The sequence below is a fragment of the Solanum pennellii genome, chromosome 2, assembly GCF_001406875.1.
Source record: "Solanum pennellii chromosome 2, SPENNV200".
Taxonomy (NCBI): Eukaryota; Viridiplantae; Streptophyta; class Magnoliopsida; order Solanales; family Solanaceae; genus Solanum; species Solanum pennellii.
The window spans coordinates 12,566,520-12,591,614 of record NC_028638.1 but is presented as its reverse complement, the minus strand read 5'-3'; positions in this window follow the sequence as shown (position 1 = coordinate 12,591,614).

Genomic DNA, 25,095 nt, shown 5'->3' with positions numbered 1-25,095 from the left:
GACCTAAGGTAATTACTAAAGTACCCAGAAGTCGTTATGACCATAAAGAACCCTTTGCACCATCCTAGGTTAGGTACTAGGATGTTTCTTGAACTAGTTAATAGTCTAGTGTAAGGATTTCGTTTTGAACATTTAAATTAATTAATTAAGTTTCTAATTTAATTAATTAGGTAACATAGGGGAATTACTAAAGTACCCCTAAGTTTTTAGGATAAAACCAACCCTTTGGACCATCCTAGGTTAGGTACTAGGTTGTCTCTTAGTTAGTTTCTTGTCTTAATGTCACCCATGTAACACCTTGAAAATCCAGACTCATAGTAAAGCCTAACATAGGTGTCATAAAGTCTGAACATTTTTTCTAAGTCCATTTTAAATGAATATAGGTCATTTAGAAGGTTTAAGAACCAAAGTATCCAAAAATGTCAAGGAAGTTGGTTCAAAAAGATGTTAGTGTGCCTTAGCATTTTTACTAAATTTTAGTAGTCGGAATGTAACAAAATAAGTTGAAAGGTAGCTAATGGGTGCATAAATTGTTTAATGATTGAAACGTATGTCTACGACTCCCTAAGGACCAACCAAGGGCCCTCGAGGAGGACCTCTGCAGTTTGATGCAGCACTGCCTAGCAGTGTTCATCGACGGGGCACACGATGGTCCGTAAGTGGATTGACGTGGCGTAGAAGTCCACCGTAGTCCCTAAATTAGAAAGATTTGTGAATTCCCTTGTTTACCTAGCTACTGTTACACTCGACAGAAGGGGACGACGGGGCAACATGGGCTCGACGAGGCATCGAGGGCACCGTCATCCCATAGTTAGAAAAAATTGGAAGAACCCTTGTCTGCAAAGTCTCTGATAGAGACGAAGAAAGTAAAGGACGGATGAGGGGGCTATCCATCAATCCACCAACGGACCGTCGACGGGGTCTCATCGGTGAGAGTCGAATTTCACTGATAGATTTTAATGATTTCAATTAAATTAATTAAATGTTTTAGGGGTTAGTTAGTGATAAAAGGTAAACTAATTAATTTAATTAATAACCTTTAGAAATACCCTTAACCCTCATTATCTTAAAGACAACTCTCAATATAAACTATTTTCCTTCTCTCTTATTTCTCTCTCTACAATAACTCACCGTTGATGGCTAGCAAGATCTAGGGTTTGGGGGCTGGAAAAGGGTACATTCTCCGTAAAATTGTTGAGAAACATTAAGGTATGGGTTATATTCACCTTTGAGATCCTTTTCTCAAAGGGTTCCTTCAAAATGGATTTCAAAAAGTTGAGTTTTCTTATGGGTTTCATTCAATTACGAAATTGAAGTTATGTATTGAGTTGTTAGTGAACTCATAGGGTTATATTGAGTAGATTGACATATAATTCAACTTGTTTATGATATTGTTGATAGTTTTGTCAAATTGAAGAACATGATCCTCTATCCCTTACGCTAGGTAGACTTATGTTGTATGTTGATTATTGAATTGAGTTGGTTGTTGATTATATTACTATCCTATGGTGCTATTATGGTTGAATTAAGATGAATTATAATGCTAGTTCTTGAGATGTGATTTAGGTTATTAATTATAATGTGAAATTAGCCTATGTATGTTGTCTCAAGTTGTGATGTAAAGATGAATTGTGTTATAAAGATTAAATTCGCCTTGTTATTCCACTGATTATCATTGTGCTGTGATGATACTCTCCAAGTTGGGTTGAGTAATGGTTTGACGGTCAGACCTTGATGATAGACTATGATAAAAACTTGGTAAGTCTTAGATTCTCTACCTTTACTTCCAATTGTGATTAATTTATTGTTAAGCTATGATACTACATTGGAGTATGCCTTATACTAGGATTATAGGGTAGTATGATGTTTAATTGAAATGTCTTGGTTATGTTGTGAGGTTGATTAAGGTGTATGTGCTATAAGTATGGTGAAAACTATCAATGTGCCTTAAAATGTTATGAAATACTACAGTGTTAACCTCACTTATATTAATGGTGATGAAAGGACTTACACTCATACAATTCTTATTGAGCTATTGATTGTGATGATTATACAAGGGTTCGACCCTATGGGCTAAATTAAGTTATGATTGATAATTAAAGGCATAAATGACATTTGAAAAAAGGTACTCTAGCTTAGCACCGAGCAAACTAGATAGAGAAGTGTCCCTTCCCACGTAGGGAAGGTAGGAGCACTACATCACTATTGAGATTGGATATCATAATGCATGGTGCATAAAGAGGATCCCAACTAAATATCCTAGTTCTTGAACTATGTTGCCCCCATAGGAATACTAGCTAGTGGATCCACGCAATTGCTATGTTTTATGATTTGGTACTACCTTGGGAAGTAGTTCGCCTTCTTTTGGTGTAGGGTTTTATGACACCGGATTCCACACTAGCTCATGTGGTCTATGTCGATTAGGGCAAGATTCTCCCTAAAGGTAAAACGAATTAAAGGACTTGAACTTTTACTTGGATAATCTGAGGGTTCTAGATTAGTTTAGGTAGGGGTATGGGCTCTACCTAGACATTACACTAGTTAGTCTTGAGGGAGTCTTAGGACGATGTTCTTATATGTTTATGTTATAATAATATATTATATGTATAAATGACATGGTAATTATTGATAATATAAGATGAAATGTAAGCCTAAATGAAATGATAAGTAAAGTTGGACATTAGTCATGTTTTCTTGTTAAGGATACTTGATTGAGTAAGGTTATGAGGCTTTGCTTGGTCATTGCACTTATTGACTTAATAAGAACTTCTGAATAGTTGTCTTGTTTATTATGATATGTTTAACTCTTATTCATTCTTTTGATATTATTCGTTGATGTTAGGGTTGTAGTAACTCATTATTCTAAGTTTGTTGGGATAAGTATTACTTGTAGGGATAGTATGTGTGTTTGGTTGATTAGTATGATTTACTTGACTTTGTATTAAGCCCCAAAAGAGGAAAAATAGCATCTATTGATAAAAGTCTCTTTTTAGCATATTTTGCTTGTGTATGTGCAAAAGATTTCATACTTAGTACATGTGGAGTACTAACCCCATTTTCTTGCCTTGTCCCAAAAATTTTAGGTTTCAGTCGATGAAGAGTTTTGAAGGTGATATGGTTGAAGGCTTTGATTCTTCCTTTCTTCAAAGTAGGGTAGGTCCTTAAATTTCGAGGGCAATGCCATCTTCTAGCTTTGGTCTTTGTTATGAGCTTATTGACTCTATCATTCCATTCCTTGTTAATTGAATATTGTAATTTCGTATGACCTATACATGGTCTTGTTTAATTGATGTAAGGGCTATGCCCATATTGTGACATTTGTTTAGATGGTATGAGACGAGACAATTGTTGAGACTTTGTATATTTTTATATATATGTGCAATAAAAGTAGAAGGATATGTAACCTTTCTATATGAAGTGTCTATGTATACTAGATATGAATATATATATTATGTGTATGTAGAGGTCTACGTAAACCTCCAAATCGATATAGTAAAAGTTTTAAGTTTTTCCGCATTTTTCAACCTATGAATGTATTGACATGAATAAAAAGGCTAGTCCTAATCCTTAAAAAGAACGGCGACACCGGTTATGTCTAAGGGGGTAAAGTCGGATGTGAAATACTTGGTATCAGAGTATGAGGTTGAATAACATTATGTTATGTCTCTCTATCTACCATGTTTATGTAGGTTTGTATTGATAATTTTGAAGCGCACCACACTTATGACTAGGAACCTATATGATGCTTAGGAATCACTCTCTTTCTTGGAAATCATATATCATGCCAATAGAGTATACTTATGGTATGCTTTTGCATCTAATCATATTATTGTGCTTATAGGAAGGATGAAGACTCGAAGGAATGCGGCTCGAAGACTAGAGGAGGAAGGTTCTAATGTGGGAGCTCCTCCCCATGATGAGCAAGTTCCTCCACTTGAGGAGAATGCTACTTTTTGATCAAGCCCCGGCTAACCCTCCACCTATGACGGAGACGGAGATGAGGGATATTCTTGCTCAAATAACCCAAGCTATGACTACCCAAGCACAAGCTGCAACGATTCAAGCCCAAGCTATGACGGCTCAAGCCAACCGAGATGTTGTTCCTCGTCCTCATCAACAAGTCACTACTATGGCTTCCATCTAATGGACTTCACTAGGATGAACCCTCCTACTTTCTATGGGTCTAAGGTTGATGAAGACCCTCAAGAATTCCTTGATGAGGTCTACAAAGTTCTATATGCTATAGGGGTTACTTCAAGTTAGAAGGCCGAGTTGGCCTCGAATAAACTAAAGGATGTGGTCCAAACTTGGTATGTGCATTGGAGGGACACTAGGTCATTGTGGGGTGTTCCCGTAACTTGGGAGATCTTTAAGGCGGTGTTTTTAGATCGGTTCTTCCCTATAGAGATGAGGGAGGAGAAGGTGATGGACTTCATCAATCTTCGCCAAGGAGGGAGGAGTTTTCATGAGTACTCTTTGGAGTTCGTTAAGTTGTCCAAATATGCTCCTTCTCTATTCTCCGATCCTAGAGATGAAATGAGTCATTTTGTGATGGGGGTTTCGGAGGAATTACAAGGGAGTGCCAATTGGCCATGCTATATAACAACATGAACATTTCCCGTCTTATGGTTTATGCAAGAAGTGTTGAGGAGGCAAGAGCTAAGAGAAAAATTAGAGATGCTAAGAGGGCTAGGTCATTTGATGGAGGCTCCTCCAAAAATAGGTTTGAAATATAAAATAAGCCTAAATTTAAAAAGTGGGGTTCAAATAAAGTCACCACCAAATTCCCAACAGCTAGTCGTGATAAGGTTTCTAACCCTAATTTACGAAGGGAAAAGGTTCTATTTCACCAGAGGAGAAGCCATCTTGTGGAAACTATGATAAAAAGCACTATGCTAGGTCCTTTAAGGGGACGAATAATTTCTTTAGTCGTGGCAAGTGTGGTCACAAAATGAGAGATTGTCCAAACTTGAAGAGTCATGACAAGGGTAGTGGCCAAGCTCAAGTAAGTGGTTCTAGTGATGCTTCCAAGATGAACCGCTTCTATGCTCTCCGCTCTAGGGGTGAGCAATAGACCTCTCTTGATGTGGTGACCAATATGTTAAAAATCATTACTCTTGATGTGTATGCTTTACTTGATCCTGGTGATACTTTGTCCTTTGTTACACCACTATTAGCTAAAAAGTTTGACGTTTTACCCGATATTTTGCATGAGCCTTTTCTAGCGGGAGAGTCGCTTGTTGCTAAAAGAGTCTATAGAAATTGTCCTATTTCATTGCCCAATAGAGTTTCTTATGTTGATCTAGTAGAACTCGATATGCTTTATTCTTACATTATATTTGGTATGGATTGGTTGCATGAATGTTTTGCATTTATTGGTTGTAAGACAAGAGTGATGAGGTTTAACTTCCCAAGTGAACCCGTTATTGAGTAATAAGGGGGAAATTCTATTCCTTGAGGTCGCATCATATCCTGTCTAAACGCAAGAAAAATGATCTCAAAGGGTTGTCTCTATCACATAGTATGAGTCCAAGATTTGGATTCCGAAATTCCTCCTATTGAGTCGCTCCCCATAGTGAAGGAATTTTCAAAGATTTTTCCCAATGACCTTCTCGGTATTCCTCCTGAACTGGAAACTGATATTGGTATCGATTTACAACCGAAAACAAATCCCATTTCAATCCCTCCATATCAGATAGCTCCGGCCGAATTGAAGGAATTGAAGGCTCAACTAAAGGATTTGATTGACAAAGGCTTTATAAGGCCTAGTATATCTCCATGGGGTGCTTCGTTGTTATTTGTTGAAAAGAGGGATGGGTCTTTGAGGATGTGTATTGACTACCGCCAACTCAACAAGGTCACCATTAAGAATAAGTACCCTCTCCTTTGGATTGATGACTTATTTGACCAACTTCAAGGGGCGAAATACTTTCCAAAGACAGATTTGAGATCAGGGTATCATCAACTTGAGGTGAGATGGGAATATATACCGAAGATGACCTTTCGGACTAGGTATTGGAATTATGAGTTCTTGCTCATGTCTTTCGGCCTCACTAATTTGCCGCCGACATTTATGGACCTAATGAATAGAGTATTTCGAAATTACCTAGATTCGTTTGCCATTGTCTTCATTGACGATATCTTGATATATACGAATAATGAAGATGATCATTTGGGTAATTTGAGGGTAGTGTTGCAAACCCTTAAAGAACATCAATTCTATGCCGAATATAGTAAGTGTGAGTTTTAGTTGAGATCGGTTACTTTTCTTGGGTACGTCATTTCTAATAAGGGAGTTGAATTAGACCCGAGGAAAATGGAAGTAGTGAAAAATTGGATGAGACCATTGACTCCGACATACATCACGAGTTTCTTGGGTTTAGCAGGTTACTATCAGAGGTTCGTGAATGGTTTCGCATCCATTGCATCTCTTTTGACTACTTTGACCCAAAAGAGTAAAAAGTTTGAGTCATCAGAGGCGTGTGAGAAGAGCATACAATTGTTGAAATATAAACTTACTTCCGCTCCAGTGTTGACCTTACCGGAGGGTACAAAGGGTTTTGTGGTGTATTGTGACTCATCTTAAGTGGGTTTGGGGTGTGTGCTTATGCAAAACGGTAAGGTGATAGCTTACGCCTCAAGGTAACTAAAGGTACATGAGAAGAATTACCCCACTCATGATCTTGAAATAGCGGCCGTGGTATTTGCTTTGAAAATTTTGAGGCATTATTTTTATGGGGTTCATGTGGATGTTTTTACCGTTCATAAGGGTCTCAAATATGTGTTTACCCAAAAGGAGTTAAATCTCTGACAAAGAAGGTGGATTGAGTTGTTTAAAGATTATGATATGAGTGTTCTTTATCTCCCCGGCAAGGCTAATGTAGTTGCGGATGCCCTAAGTCGGATGACTATGAGTAGTGTATCCCATCATGATGAATCCAAAAAGGACCTAGCAAAGGAAGTGCATAGGTTGGCTAGGTTGGGAATAAGGTTGTGGAGTGCTCCGGATGGGGGTTTCGTAGTTCATCATAACTCCGAGTCATTGTTAGTGGTTGAGGTGAAGTCAAAACAACACATTGACTTAGCCTTGATGGAGTTGAAGGAATCGGTTCTTCGAAATATGAATGAATTATTCTCAGGAGGGGGATTGTGTGTTAAAGTACCAAGGGAGATTTTGTGTTCCCGACGTAGATGAGTTGAGGGTTTGGATCATAGAAGAAGCGCATGGGTCCTGCTACTCTATTCATCTGGGGTTGACAAAAATGTTCCATGACCTAAGAGAAATATATTGGTGGGAAGGTCTAAAAAAGGACATAGTGTAATTTGTTGCTAAGTGTCTGAATTGCCAACAAGTAAAGGCCAAACACTGAAAGTCGGGTGGCTTACTAAAAGAGATCCAAATTCCAACTTAGAAGTGGGAAGACAACAATATGGACTTTGTAGTAGGTTTACCCCTGACCCAAAAATCCTGTATTTCCATATGGGTGCATTTGGATCGATTGACTAAATCCGCTCGCTTTATCCCTGTCAAGTCTACCTATTCGGCGGAGGATTGTGCAAGGTTCCTCCTAGATGAGATTGAATGCTGCCATGTCATTCCGTTATCCATCATATTGGATCGGGACGCACAATTAACATCTAAATTTTTGAGGTCGTTTCAAAAAGGTTAGGTACTACGGTGAAGTTGAGCACCGCTTTTCATCCCCAAACGGATGGTCTAGAGGAATGAATACAAACCCTTGAAGTTATGATTAGAGCTTGCGTTATTTATTTTAAAGGGAGTTGGGATAGGAATTTACCTTTAGTGGAGTTTGCCAACAACAACATTTTTCATTCATCCATTTCCATGGCTCCCTATGAAGCCTTGTATGGTAGGAGGTGTAGGTCTCTTATTTGATGGTTTGAAGTGGGTGAGCCATCACTTTTTGGTCCTGAGTTTATTTTTAAGACTTTGTAAAAGGTTCATATCATAAGGAACCGGTTTCAAAAGGCCTATAGTCGGCAAAAGTCTTATGCCAATAATAGGAGAAGGGATTTGGAGTTTGAAGAAGGTGATAAAGTGTATTTAAAAACTTCACCAATGAAAGGGGTGGTTAGGTTTGGCAAGAAAAGGAAATTGATTCCTCGTTATGTGGGTCCCGATGAAATCTTGAAAAGGGTTGGTAAGGTTTCCTATTAATTGAATCTTCCTAGTGAATTGGCATTGGTTCATTCGATTTTCTATGTTTCTATGTTTAAAAAGTGTATTGGTGATCCCAAGTCCATTCTTCCTATTGAGGGTCTTGGTTTAAGGATAACCTCTCTTATGAGGAAGGCCCTATTCACATTCTTGATAGGCAAATCATGAAGTTGAGAAATAATGAAGTGGTATTCGTATAAGTGTTATGGAAAAATCATTAGTTGAGGGTGCTACATGGGAGGCCGAGGCCGATATGAAAGCCCGTTATCCTAATATTTTTGGGAATTAAGGTTAGACATTCTTTTTAATTATATAATTATGAGAAATATTTTTATTTCTTGATATTTGGGTGAAGCGTTTAAAAAATGGAATTTTTGAAAACCTCACAGTAAGTTTTATAGTGAAGTCACTATAGTATTGCTATTAGAAAAATTGAAATTTTTCTTTTTACTTGACTTGAGTTATGTTGTGCATCTTGATATTGTGACTCTTCATGAAAAGATAGGTAGCATGTTGTTAAACTGAACTTTGTGATAATTGACTCATGTGATTCATGTTGAGCTTATAAGTGTTGTGACAAGGAAATACCTCCTGATGAAGTGTTTTGAGCCTTAGGTGTGATAATATGAGTTTTGATATTTGCTTTGTTGAAGTGACATGATTTATGTGAAATGGATATTGTTGATTTGTTGGGCTGCTAGTCTTGGGTCTATTCCTTTATTTAAAGGAGTTTTGGTGTCATTAGGGGACGAATATTCCTAAGATGGGGGGATAATGTAACACCTTGAAAATCCAAGACACATAGTAAAGCCTAATATATGTGTCATAAAGTCTAAACACTGTTTCTTATTACATATTTAATGAATAAAGGTCATTTAGAAGGTTTAAGAACAAAAATGTCCAAAAATGTCTAGGGAAGTTGATTCAAAGCGATGTTAGTGTGCCTTAGCCGTTTTACTAAATTTTAGGAGTCGAAAATGTAACAAAATGAGTGGAAAGGTAGCTAATGGGTCTTTGAGTTGTTTCATGATTTAAACGTATGGGTATGAATCCCTAAGGACCAACCAAGGGCCCTCGAGGAGGACCCCTGCAGTTTGATGAAGCACTACCTGGTAGTGTGCATCGACGGGGCAGACGTCGGTCCATAAGTGGCTTGACGGTGCGTCGAAGGCCACCATCGTCCCTCACATAGAAAGATTTGTGAAGGCCCTTCTTTACCAAGCTACTGTTACACTCTACGGAAGGGGACAACAGGGCGTCAAGGCCACCGTCATCCCATACTAAGAAAATATTGGAGGAAGCATCGCATGGAAAGTCTCTGATAGAGACGACGGAAGTGCAAAATGGAGGAGGGGCTGTCCGTATACCCACCGACGGACCGTCGACGGGGTCTCATTGGTGAGTGTCGAATTTCACTGAGGGATTTTAATGATTTAATATAAATTAATTAAATGGATTAAGGGTTAGTTAGTGATTTAAGGGAAACTAATTAAGTAAATTAAGCCCCTCTATAAATACCCTTAACCCTCATTAACCTAAAGCCAACTCTAATTATAAACTCTCTTCCTTCTATCTTATTTCACTCTCTACAAGAACTCACTATGGAAGGCTAGCAAGAACTAGGGTTTGAGGGCTTGAAAAGGGTGGATTCTCATCAAATTCTTGAGAAACATTAAGTTATGGGTTCTATTCATCTTTGAGATCCTTTCCACAAAGGGTTCCTTCAAAATGGATTTCAAAAATTTGAGTTTTCTTATGGGTTTCATTCAATTACGAAATTAAAGTTATGGATTGAGTTGTTAGTGAATTCTTAGGGTTTGATTGAGTAGATTTACATATAATTCAACTTGTTTATGATAATTATTGATAGTTTGGTCGAATTGAAGAACGTGATCCTCTATTCGTGACCCTAGGTAGTGATGTTGACTTATGTTGTATGTTGATCATTTAATTGAATTGGTTGTTGATTAGATTACTATCCTATGGTGCTAGTATGGTTGATTTACGATGAATTATATGCCTATCATGCTAGTTCTTGAGATGTGATTTAGGTTATGAATTATGATGTGAAATTAGCTTATTTATCTTGCCTAATGTTGTGATCTAAAGATGAATTGTGTTATAGAGATGCAATTGGCCTAGTTATTCTATTGATTATCATTGTTCTATGATGGTACTCCCCAAGTTGGGTTGAGTTATGGGTTGACGGAAAGACCTTCATGATAGACTATGATAAAGACTTGGTAAGTCGTAGAATCTCTACCTTTACTTCCAATTGTTCTTGATTGTTGTTAAACTATGATATTACATAGGCGTATGCCTTATACTAGGATTATTGTGTGGTATGATGTTGAATTGATATGTCTTGGTTATGTTGTGAGGTTTAGTAAAGCGTATGTGTTATAAGGATGGTTCAAACTGCAAATGTGCCTTAAAATGCTATTAAATGCTAAAGTGTTACCTCACTCATATGAATTGTGATGAAAGGATACGCATACAATACTTATTGGGATAATGATGTTGACGATTATACAAGGGTTAGACCCTATGGACTAAATTAAGTTACAATTAATAATTAAAGGCATAAAGACATTTTTAAAAAGGACTCTACCTTAGCACCGAGCGAACTACATAGAGAAGTGCCTCTTCCCACGTAGGGAATGTAGGAGCACTACATCACTCTTTAGATTGGAGATCAAAATGCATGGCACATAAACGTGATTTGACTAAATCTCCTAGTTCTTGGACTGTGTTGCCCCCATAGGAATACTAGCTAGTGGATCCACGTAGTTGCTATGTTTTATTCTTTGATACTACCTTGGCAAGTAGTCCGCCTTCTTTGGGTGTAGGGTTTTACGACATCGGATTCCACACTAGCTCATGTGGTCTATATCGATTAGGGAAAGATGTTCCCAAAAGGTAAAACGAATTAAACGACTTGAACTCTAACTAGGATAATCTCAGGGGTCTAGCTTAGTTTAGGTAGGGGTATGTGACTCTACCTAGAAATTGCACTAGTTAGTCTTGAGGGGAATCTTAGGAGAGTGTTGTTATATGTTTATGTTATGATAATATATGATGTGTATATATGATGACCATGTCATATTGGTTATACTATATGTTGATTAGTTCCTTTCTGAATATGCCTTGGTTATTAATGATAATATAACATGAAATGTAAGCCTAAACGCCATGATATGTAAAGTTGGACATTAGTCATGTTTTCTTTTTTAGGATACTCGATTGAGTAAGGTTATGGGGCTTTGCTTTGTCATCGCACTTGTTGACCTAATAAGAACTTCTGAATAGTTGTCTTGTTTATCATGATATGTTTAACTCTTATTCATTATTTTGATATTATTCGTTGATGTTAGGGTTGTAGTAACTCATGATTCTAAGTTTTTTGGAATAAGTATTACTTGTGGGGATAGTATGTGTGTTTGGTTGATTAGTATGATTTACTTGACTCTGTATTAAGGCCCAAAAGAGGAAAAATAGCATCTATTGATAAAAGTCCCTTTTTAGTATATTTTGCTTGTGTATGTGCATAACATCTCATACATAGTACATACGGAGTACTAAACCCATTTTCATCCCCTGTCCTAAACATATTAGGTTCCAGTCGTTGAAGAGTTTTGAAGGCGATATAGTTGAAGGCTTGGATTCTTCCTTTCATCCAAGTAGGGTAAGTCCTCAACTTTCGAGGGCAATTCCATCCTCTAGATTTGGTCTTTGTTATGAGCTTATTGACTCTATCATTCCATTCCTTGGTAATTGAATATTGTACTTTCATATGACCTATACATGGTCTTGTTGAATTGATGTAAGGGCTATGCCCATATTGTGACATTCGTATAGATGGTATGGGACGAGACAAATTCTTTATTTTTATATATATGTGCAATAAAAGTAGAAGTCTATGTAACCTTCCTATATGAAGGGTCTATGTGCGATATGAATATATAGATTATGTGTATGTAGGGGTTTATGTAAACCTCCAAATAGAGAAAGTGAAAGTTTAAAATTTTCCGCATTTTTCAACCTATGAATGTAATTACATAAACAAGAGTCTAGTCCTAGTCCTTTAAAAGGATGAAGATGCCGGTTATGTCTAAGGGGGTAAACCCGAATGTGACAACCCACTCAGGTCTTAGGTTGTCGGGTCCCTTAGGTAGTATGTTTTGTTGGTCGTAGGTTAGTTAGATAGTTAGGGACATTATTTAGAACCTAGAATCAGTTAGGGAGCTTGGCCACACGTGATACTACATGCCTACCCCCTAACAACCCTAAGCGATTCGGTTGGGGCTTTTCTCTTGGCCGTTTTGCAAATGTTCTTGCACATGTGTTGCTTGTACTTTCCTAACTAACAATTTTTGATTGTTCATTTGAACTGTTTACGTATATTCCTTAGAATCCTCACTATGTCCTTCGGCACTGCTTAATCTACATGCCAATTTTAAGTTTTCATGTGCTATAGTACCTACGCTTGACACTTGGATGCCTCGTACCTAAAGCATGTAAGTGATGAACTCATATTTTTAGCTTAGGGTCTTCATTGCAGGTACATCTCTTAAACAAGATCATTACTACTTAGAAAAATTGGCTAACATCCTTTAAGACAATATTTTCTAACATGCCCAACATTTTGCTTTTTTGGGCATTATATAGAAATTGGCTAATACCCCTTAGCCAATTCTCTATACTATACCCAATATTTCTCAATATTTGGCATTGGAAGGCCAATGTATCCCTAATACGAATTCTTAAAGACCTAATCGGCTCTTCTCTAGACATGTAATTTTATTGAATGTTACAGTTATTTTACTAAAATGTCCTTTTTCGCATTTTTTTGCATATGCCATACTTAGTACATTAATTTCACTAACCCCATACTTTTCTATACAATACTTATAGGTTGGAAGCTTTTGAAGGTTTGAAGGTGAAGCTTGGGAAAGTTCCTCTCAAGACAAAGTATGTGCTCATATATTCGAGGGCATAGTCCTTTTCTTAGTTTCTTATTTAAAGATTTATTATTTATTATATTACAATGGAAAGGGTTGTGTCCCTAAGATGTTATGTCGTGTCTTTCAGTTGGCTTGTGATGATGAGATTCTCTAAATACTTTTAAAAGACTAGTTCTTATTAAATGTTCTTGAAATGTTTTAATTCCGCACTACTTTTCCTGTCTTATGTAATGAACGATATTTAAAGGGCTTGTACAAGACCCCAAATGGTAGAGTACGCCAAGTCAAGAACCGAGGGTTCTCCCTAACTTCTAGGGGGTAGTTTTAGGTTGTTACAGACTTGGTATCACAGCATAATCTTATGGGAAATAATTTATGTTCTAAAAGTTCCAGAAGCCACATCTAGTGGTATCTTGGTCATTAGTGTGAGTCACGACACATCCATGGACAAGAGTCTATAGGATGATATAAGTTTCAATTTCTTATCTATTATAATGCCCTTGTTTAGAGTTGAGTCATATAAGTTGTCTTTTTATCAACCTCCTCTCTTTGTGTTAATAGGGCATGAATACGAGAAGATCAACCGCTATAATGGAGAAGGGAGGTAAAACGAATGAGAGGATCCCTCCCCGTGTTGACCAAGTTCATATTGTTGGTGTAAAGGAAGAGAATAACAACGTTCCCTTAGAAGAACCTCATGTTCCTCCGAAACCTCAAGAGCTTCAAGCGCCCCAAGTGCCTCCTATGCCTCAAGCTCCTTTTGTTGAGGGCAATATGACTAATGCAGAGTTGAGGGCTGCCCTAATAAACTTGACCAACTCATGACGGCTCAAGCTCATGTCTTCAATAATCACTTTGTTGCCCAATCTTACCAGGTGATAGGCCCCAACCTAATGCTAGTAATCCCTCTTATAGAATTCGGGATTTCATGAGGATGAAGCCTCCCATTTTTCATGGCACTATAAAGGATGAAGATCCACAAGGTTTCATAGATGAGTTTTTCATAGTGGTAGATTCTGTGTGTGACCCCTAGAGAGAAAGCGTAGTTAGTCGCTCACAAACTAAAAGATGTTGCTCAAGAGTCGTTTGAGCAATGGAGCGTTGAGAGACCTTTATAGAGAGGTACGGTTGATTGGGAGGAATTCAAAGATGCTAGCCTAGATAGGTTCTTTCCCCTAGAGTGTAGGGAGAAGAAGATGATTAAATTCATGAACCTTCGTCAAGGGGGAATAGTGTGCAAGAGTACTCTCTAAAATTCACCCTACTCTCTAAGTATGCCCAAACAATGGTAGACAACCCTAGGGCTAGGATGAACAAATTTGTTATGGGAGTGTCTAGCTTGGTGGAGAAAGAGTGTCATACGACAGTCTTCTTAATGACATAGATATCTATAGGCTTATGACCTATGCATAAAAAATTGACGAGTCCAAAATTAGGGAGATAAGGAAAGAGGGTAAGAGACCTAGGTCGGAAGATTCTAGTCACAAAAAGCCTAAGAAGAGGTTCAATCACCAAGATTCTTCCATTGTAAACAAGGATAAGGCTCCAAACCTAAAATCCCAAGGTAGTCGTCATTCTTTTGAAAGGACTAGGTGTCGTACTTGTGGGAAGAAACATTTTAGTAGGTGTCTTGCCAAAACGGATGGTTTTTTTGCATTTGGTAAAAAGGTCCACAATATGAATGATTGGCCTAACATCAAGACAAGAGGGAAGAGGCGGATCAAGCTTACGTAGATGCCAATGCTCAAAAGAAGAACCCTTCCTATGGGGTGGGAGCTAGGAAGTATAACTAATCCAGAGTTGATGATCTTGGTAATTCTTAACCCTTTATTATTGTTGCTTTTATGTTATGAAAGCAGTTTATATGGTTTTATAGTTCTTGTGATCATGTCATCTTGATGAATTGCTCAAAGAATGAATTTTTAAAAATTTACATCTTTGGCAATATTATAGCGAGCAGTTCACCGTAAAAATTTTACATTTTTAGAAAAATTTGTCTTGCCTTAATTGAAGTTTTAATTTGTGTTAAATTATTTTATATGAGCATGTTTAATTTTTGAGAAGGTAGTTCCTCCATAAAAGAAAGTTATGAATATATTTTGACTTTTTGATGTTTTGCAAAGAGTTGCTTATGTTGCTATGTGTTTTAAAGTGTGAAATGATGCTCCTTGCTAGTTGATGCTTTGATTTTTAGTGTTTGAGCCTTCATTGTAATGTATTATTTGATGCTAAGTTATTCCTTCTTGTACTTGAAGTTTTAGTGTCATTCAGGAACAAATGTTATTCTAAGTGAGGGAGAACGTAACGCCCAATAATTAACTAAGGTGAACTAGAGCCTCATAAGTATTTCTTGAGTTATTTTTTTGAAAAATGAGTTCCTTTAGCTTTATTAGTCAGTTTGTGAGTTTGGTTAAGTTTGTAGGTCAAATGTCCAAGAACGTCCATGACGTTCGAAAGATATGCCTTAGAAAGTGTTCATGCATCACGATGTGTTTGAATGAGTTTTACGTGTTTATTTTAATTGAAATTGATGTGGAATGTTCCTAAGAACTAGAAGACTTAGTTGAGGGGTTTAACTTCCGGGTAAGACTCCATCTAGGACCCATGAGGGGCCCGAGAAGAGGACCCAAACACTTAGACAAAACTGCCCAAAATAGTGCCCACCGACAAGCCAATCGACAACCAGTAGACCAGGCGACGTCTCGTCGACCTGGTCTATCGTTTGGGGAATGAAAGCCTCAAAATTTGGGAGTTTCAGACACAACAAACGACACCCCATCGACAGTGTTTTGGTTGACAAACAACCTATCATTTTGGGGTCGTGGATATTGCCTACAAAAGCTGCTAAGTGGATGCCTTGGCTTGGGGTGTTTGGTAAACTCACCACAAGTATTTTAAACACCTTGGAAATTTATTTTTTGGTTATTTGAATATATTAATGTATTTCAAACACTAAGATCTAATTTTAGACTTCATTTTCTAAAACCCAAAATCCCTCCCCCTTAGAATTATCTATCAGGTCTCTTTGGAAGATAGAAGTCAAGAAGAACTTGAAGAACTCGTTTGGACGTGTTCTTCATCAAAATTTTTGGGTTTCCTTCTCTTTGAGGTATGGTTTCCATCCTTGAACCCTCTTCCATTCAAGCAGTCATTTCCAAAAGATTTCAAAAAGTGTTTTCAAACTCTATTTCTTCTATTATTGATTTTAAGCATGGGACTTCTTGTAAAACTACTTTAATGATTTAAATGTGTTTATTCTAGTATTAAATGATGATTTTAATGTTAAAAAAATTAATTAACTCATGTATATGCATATTTTAAACTTTTGGTGAGAAATGGGTTAAATGAGCAGGCTTGGGTAAGGTATGAATTTTTGTTTTCTTATGTTGTTATTTTGGTTTAGCTACTTCCCTAAGGGCTTAGTATTATGAGATATTTATAAATTGGTTATTGTTTTTGATGGTTTGATTATATGGTGAGTTGCTTCTATTGTGCAATTATAATGTTAAATTGCTCTTGAGTGGTATGGTCCACCTTCTTGGTGGAGCTGCTTATTTGATGAACTTGGCATTACTTAGTATGTTTTTTAAGTGTGTTTTTGAAGTCCTATTATATGAAATGAAGTGATATTGAAGATAATTCTTGTCTTGTGTTTTGTGAAGTTAAATTGCAGGTTTTGTTAGATTATGCCTAAGTAAAGTGTATGACTTTGTGAAGCATGTCAAGTGTGAGAACTAATGAATGTAGTTTTAAAGCATATATAGAAGCTAATGTGAATGAAATGATTATTATATGCAAGATTTTCTCACAAGTCCACTCACACTTTTAAATGGATGTATGAAGCTATGCTAAGCAAGTAGAAGAGTTTAGGGTGAACAATTTTCGTGAGTTGAGATCAATTGTTTAGTAGCAACTTCAATACATCCTAAGAGCTTTCTAAGATAGGTCGGAGGATGAATGCCCTTCGTGAGTTGAGATGTGGTGTTCACTAGTTATCCTTAGCCTATAGTTTAAAAAGTATAGAATCCGTGGGGGTTATGTTTATCATCGAGAGGATATGAAGAAGAGGTGCTTACACTTCCTGAGTTGAGATGTTGTATTCTTATGTACCTCTTGAGATGAGTACTCTTCGTTACTAGAGAATGAGTTACTTAGTAGCAATCCCGTTATCCCTTAACTATGCGCCCTCTTAGGTGTCGCTATTGGGAAAGCCATGTAAAATCTAAAAAAAAGACCTAACACTAGGCAAGTGAGGATCCCTCATCCGATAGGGGTTAATATCGGGATTTCATGTCTAGCTCTCATGGTCTATGTTGGTAAAGCTAACTCCCACAAAAGAAATGAATGTGATAAGCCTTCTAAAGGAGTGTTCTACATAGGGTAGGTAGTGGAATAGGACGCTATTTATCAATTGCACTAGGTACGAAATCCGAAAGGGAAGTCTTGGTTAGTATTATTTGAATTGAATGAACTAAGTCTCCTAAATAGAGTAGTACTTAGTGTAGGTGGTGGTATGGGACGCTATCTATCCATTGCACTAGGTAGGAACTTCGGAAAGGGGAGTCTTGGAGCCAAGACATCTAAAAGAATGTACTACTTAAGGTAGGTGGTGGTATGGGAGGCCATCTACTCATTGTACTAAGTAGGCATTCCAAAGGGGAATTCTTTGTGTGTTATTGGGTGTTCCAAAGGTAGGTGGTGGTATGGGATGCTATCTATCCATTGCACTACTTAAAGCATCATCTAGTTTAGGGTACATATGAATACACCATTAAAAGACCCTCTGTTGACTACATCTTCATACATGTGTGTGTATACATATATGTGAGCAAAACTTTAACATAACCCATTTAGACAAAAATGTTCATACATACATATTCATACATATAGAAACCAAAAATAGAACAATCCTTTCAAGGTACACATGTGCAATGCATAGGGAAAGTCCCATACCCTTGCCCATACTAGTACACCTATCAAGTCATCCTAGCTAAGGAAACACCTATCATGCTTTCATAAACATATCTTAACATGCATAGTAGTAGACACTAGTGAATATGAGAACTACGTTTTATTTAGACATCATGACCTACACAACTAGTAATATGCATGTAAAGTGAGTGTGTGTGTGTACATTGGTAAACATGATCACATAATGGCTATCAAAAACATATTATGGCAGCCACCCTCTTAGACCATAATATACCTTCAAGCATAAACCAGACAACTTACAATAGCCTAGGAGACAAGCCAAGTTCATATTACACTTAAGACTCCTAACTTGTACTATTCATGCATTCACATAGGGGTACATAGGTGAAGTATAATTAACCATTTTTAACTCATACATGGAAGCACATATACTTCACCCTATCATGGATATACTCATGCTTACACATTAGCCATACAACCTAAATAACAACTAGAATATGAAAGTAGGCATAAGCTTCACATAATATCATCATAGGCACATGTTCATATATTCATCAATTTTCCTTCATGAACATGGTAAAAACATATATAGATAGACAATAAAGTAAACACCGCCACCATAAGTGGACCATACGACACAATGCCATACAATGCTTCATCAACATTACTATAATATAGACAGTATAGAGGAAGAGTAGACCTTACCGATTCATCAACCCCTTAGACCAGCATTGATTAATACAACCTTTCATCAATAATAATATATAGGGAAGCATCTAATTGTACTTTAATAATACATGAATTCAAGTATAAGCTACAACAACGTCATACTACAACTAGTATAATACATCAACATACTAGGAGTTGGAAGCACATATACCATTACCCAATTTCACTTACATGGATTTTAGATCATATTTATCAATAATATTAATATAAAGAATTATTTTATCATACATTTAGTCATAATGAAATCATGATTAAAGAACTTAAATATAAAGCTACAACATAGGCATTAGACTTGTTAATTCGTTAGAGGATAGAGGAATTTGCCAACACTATCAATTCCCTAAGGCCTTGATCACCAATCATATATTACCAATAAAAATACATGCTAGTAAGTATCTCCACAAATCTTTACTTTAAATGAATCATGCTTCATCTAACCACAATTCGAGATCATCTCACATACATAAAACTACTAATTGACAAACTAGAAGGACTTATATCAACTCATATTAATACTTCTTCACCTTTATCATACATGATTTCGAACTAAAAATTAATCATAATATCAACTTAAAAAAGATGCTATAATCATCATCACCTAATCGAGTTCAACATTTAATCATACAAAATCCATGTTACAGTGAATTCCTAGAATACTAAACTAGACATGTTCAATCCTACATACATTGATTCACATGGGTAATATCATCAATGATTCACCATAAATATACATACTAGACTGTATACATAATCATATTAACATAATTGAATCACAAATTGACATGCATAAGATCAAGATCCTAAATCCATACATAGGCTAAACTCGAGTTTGTGAAAGAGCATGGGTTCATCATGCAATAGGATTGAAAATCACGTCCAAATCAGTAGATAATCATCAATACATTCATATTATGCTTTTGAAATCAATTTAAGAAAGAACCTATGGCTAGAATAAAGAAGAAGCACTTGATCATATTTTTCTATTTGAAACCTTTGAGATTAACTCTCTAGATGGAAGGATAACTAGAGATGAAGGATCACCATACCTTTGTATAGTTTAAAACCTCTAAAACATGATGGTTCATCCATGTAAAACCCATCTCCAAGATGTTCTTGAGCTTCACCAACAATGGTGGTTTGAACGGAAAGACTTCATACGTGTGAGTTGATTTGAGAATAGGGTGATCACGTTTTTGTTGACTTATATGCACCAAAAAGTAGATAAATAAACCTATTAGAGTCAAGTTAGGACGTGGGGTTAATTTCCCATTCACCTCTTTAAAGAAGCAGTGCACAAGCTTCAGTTCATAGGCCACCATCAACGGACCAGCCTAATGGTCGTAGGTCAGTCGATGAGCCGTGCCTGGCTTCCGTATTTTGGTACATAGCCAATTTTTTTGGCTTGAGACCTTTCCAAGGCAAGTTCCAGTCGACTAAACCTCACCAACGGGCCGTTGGTTAACAAACAAGACATAGTTTGGTCTGTCGATTGGCATTACCAAAGTAGTGCCTCGACCAGCCTTGGAGCCTTCTTGTGGGGACTTTTTCGAGTCCCTTTAGAAGTCATACCTGGACGTTTACAACATGAATACAACACTTAACAAGTTTTAGACCTTCCACATAAGTTTCACACATACAAAACACCTTCTAGTCGTCCAAACAGTGTAGGCCCCATCAAGACACACGTTGAGCGTCTTAAGGGTTATCTTTTGAATGCCTTGGACATTCATGGTCGTTTGACCTCCAAACTTTCATAACTCCATATACCATTATTAAACATAATTATAACTAATTTAGAGACTTAACAATCTCATGAAACACAAATATAATCATGTATATACACAAGAGACACATAGCCGTCTAGTTGTCGAACGTTTTGGTCGTCCTTTGACGTTCAACTTCCAAATAACATCAAAATTTACACACTGCGTATAAACCATATTATAATTCATTTTAGGACATTATAAACTTAATAAAAACATGTTATTATCTAGATACTCTATCTGATTTTGGGGTCTTACATCGATCCTAAGGATATTCAACCTCATGCTCTGATACCATGTTTTTCACATCCGGGGAGTACCCCATAAACCTAACTGGTGGCGGCGGCCATACAGAGGACTAAGACTTTATTCTTAGCATACATTTTAACATATCATAGTCCAAAAGCGGAAAAAAAAACTTTTCGTATACGTCTATATAGTGGGGTTAACACAGACCTCTCTCTTACACATAATATATGCATAGGAGTTTACTTACACTCCTCACATAGAAAGATTACATAGGCTCATAATTTTAAGAAATATACACAATATACAAAGAAACTCTAATAGGTATGTCTTGCATTTAATCCCTCTAGATGTGTAATACTTTTCGGCATAACCATTACTTCATTACAACAAAAGCCACATATAGGTTTATACAATAATAGTCTTCAAATAAAATAGAAGGAACTAAATGTATTTAGACTAAAACAACTTCCACTATCTAGATAGTGGCATCTCCCTCAGAATGGGAGGACCTACAAAAATTAGAGAATGACAATCCAAGTCTTCTTCAAATGGCCCTCTTGAAGATCAAGGATAAACCTACATTACTGTACAAACATAGAAATATGAGTTAGTACGCCACTTGTACTAAGTATGGAAAATGCACTTAAAACATTTGAAATCATGCAAAAGGTTACATTTCTTCAAAACCATGCTAAGTTACTTTGAAAATCCATATGTACAACAAAGAACCCATATAATCACATAATCATTCACTCTATTAGAACAGACAATATACACCACGAGACCAAAAATCATCAAGTAAAACCAAGTCAATATGTGTAATAGAATATTTGATCACATAATCAAAACAACTTCATCATCACGATATAACAACAAAGCATGAAGATTTCATAACATTACAAAACATTACAACATATGGAAGACCCTTACTCAGAACCCCCCATCAAGTCTACAAGACAAATCACCAAGTAAATCCCCATAACCTTACTTAACCAAGTAAAACAAACAAAAGATCAGAAGAAATGCTTAACCTCACATAACATAGAATCAAGAGTAGTTATCATCATTTCTAGCAATCTATACCAATAGCATGTTCAGTAATTAAACTAACATCATATAGGATCATCAACTTGTAAAGTCAACACATGCATAATCGTTTACTTTATAAGACATAAGAACAACCTTCTAGGACTTCCGTCAAGGCCAACTAGTGCAATTTATAGGTAGAGACCCATGCCCCTACCTATACTAAGTCAAACCCCTTAATTCACCCTAGTTAGTTTTCAATCTTTTACTTCATTTTACCTTCAGGAATACTTGCCTTAACAAACATAGACAACATGAGCTAAATGTGAATCCTATGTCATGAAACCCTACAGTAAAAGAAATAGGTCTATCTGCCAAAGTTGTACCAAAACATGAACATTAAATCTAGGTGTATCCACTAGCTTGTATTTTTATGGAGTCAACATAGTTCAACAACTAGGAGACATTTTTGAGACCCTCTTTATTATATTGAGTTGGATTTCACATTAGCGCATGTTGTATATGTAGGTTAAGGAAAGATGTTTCCATAAGGTAAAATAAACTAAATGAATGAAATCTAACTAGGATAACCTAAGGGGTTTAGCTTAGTCTAGGAAGGGTTATGAGACTCTACCTAAACATTACACTTGTTATCCTTGAGGTAGGTCTTAGGAGGATGTTCTTATATTTGAATATGCTTACAATTGTATACTCTATGTATATGATGTTCTTGCACATTGATGATACTATTTGATGATCGGTTTCACTTATGAATATGTGTTTGGTCTCTATGTCTAATGAATGATTATATGTACTCCTAATGATATACTATGTGAAGTTGGATATAGTTCTTGTTGGTCTACTTGATTTAGTAAGGTTATGGGGCTTTGCTTGTTTATTGCACTTGTTGACTCAATGAGGATTCATGGGTAGTTGTCTAGCTATGGTTATGTTGTATTGAACTCTTATCTTTGCTTGTTTTTATTAAAACACGATGATAGATTTGTCTTGACTAAAGTGTTTATTATGTGGTATGTATGTTGGAATGATTAGACATAGGATTGTTTGTCTTGTCATTTACATTCTTTCGACTTAATAAATATGGCTTATATGGTCTTTTTGAATATGCTTAAGGCTTTCTAATTTAAAATAGCATGTTTTATGAAATGTCCATTTTTAGTATGATTTGACAATATATGTGTATATGGTCTCATAATTAGTACAAGTGACATACTAACCCTATTTTCTCCTTTTCCCTCACAACATTTTAGATTCTGGTTGTTGAAGAGCTTTGAGACAACTTTGAAGAAGACTTGGAATTCTCAGTCATCCAAGTTGTGTAGGTTCTCACTTTCCGTGGGAAATGCGTATATCAAGCTTATGAGGTTGTTTTAATTTTAAGACTCTTATGTTCTTTCATTTAAGTTGTGTACTAAACATTGTATAGCCTTTATGTGACTTTATTACGTTGATGTATTAACCAGGCACAAATTATTATGCTCTTGATATGAGACGAGACATCCATTTGACACTATGTTTTATATTATAAATCTATCTGCAATAAAAGTAGAAGACTATATAATATTTCATATACGAAGGGTCTATGTATACTCGATATACAAATTATGTGTATGTAGAGGTCCATGTAAATCTCATTATAGAAGTAATGAAAAGTTTTAGATTTTCCGCATTATTGAGCTATTAATGTAATGTTGTAAGCGTAGAGACTAGTCTTAGTCGTTGAAAAGGACAACGACGCCGGTTACGTTTAGAGGATGCTTCCCCGATTTGACAAACCTGGTATCAGAGCACGATGTTAAATATCCTTGAGTCGATGTCTCTCTCAACCACGTCTGTGTAAGTTCTTAGGATAGGAACCTATGTGATGCTTAGGATACTCTCACTTTTTTGGAAGTCCAATATTGTGCCTCTAGAGTTTAACGCTATGTGCTTTTAGCATCTAATCCTTTTATTGTGATTATAGGTAATGAATACTCAAAGGAATGCGGCACAAATACTTGAGGAAGAGATTGACAATGCGGTAGTTCCTCCCTGTAGTGATCAAGTCCCTCCTTATGAAGAAGATGTTAATGATGACCAAACCCCGGTCAATATTTCTACTTTGACGGGTGGTGACATAAGGGCTGCTCTTCTCCACATGGCACAAGCTATTACTAAGCAAGCAGAAGGCAACACTTTCCAAGATCAAATTGTGACGGCTCAATCTATTCGTGAGGTTGTACCCTAAGCTAACAAACATGTTGGCACCATGAACATCATCAATTTGAAATTTAGAACAAAACCCATTAGAATAGTAAAACCCTTAGAATTTGGTGTTGTAGAAATCAAATTTAAGAGGACCTCTTGGGGATAGGAAATCGAAGAGTGAAGAGCCCATACCTTAATGAAGATTAATCAAATAAATTGAAGTGAAATCCTAGAGAAATTGGTCTTCTTTTTCAAGCATTCTTCTTCCTTTAATGGAGGATGAATAGAGAGAGAAACTAGAGAGAGGTTATAGATTTGGGTTTTTATTTAGGGATTGGATTTGAGTGACTAAATGTGAGGGGAAAATGATTGGAAACCAATATATAGACCCCCATGAAATATCCAAAAGACCCCTAACTTATGTTGACCCTTTAATGAAGCAAACTTCAATTCAATATTACATATTTTCGTCGGGGAACAAGTCCACGACACGGAGCTCTTCCCGCATAAATTTCTAAATTAATTTTTGATACAGTAGAGTTCGTGACCTGCCTGCAATGTGAACTTGAGATTTAACCTATGTGTAAGTTGTTTGTTGCCAACTCAAGATTGGGGTCCTTTCGTGGAACCGTGGGTGATCCTAAGGGGATCGAACCTTAGAGTTTTACTCTATATACATGGTTTTACCTATTTAAAGTCATTTTGCAAGATTTATATCTCATACACCTCTCCTAATATTTTCCGAAACCTAAGTAAGTTTCACTAGTTCAATTAGACTAGCTTCCGTATGTCTTGGACGTTTCTTGTCATTTTGATTCTTAGACTTCCTAAATTTCTTATATAAATTATTTAAGGTCTTAATAAAATGTCCTCACCCTTAGAATCCACCACATTAAATATCTCATAGCATCCACCGCCTTGAATATCTCATCTATGAAGCTTTGTGGATCTTTATCCACCTTAGTTCCCTAAAAAGTAGGAGGGTTCATCCTCATGAAATGCCGAATTCTAGAAGCTGGAGTACTCAAATTAGGTTGAGGTCCCT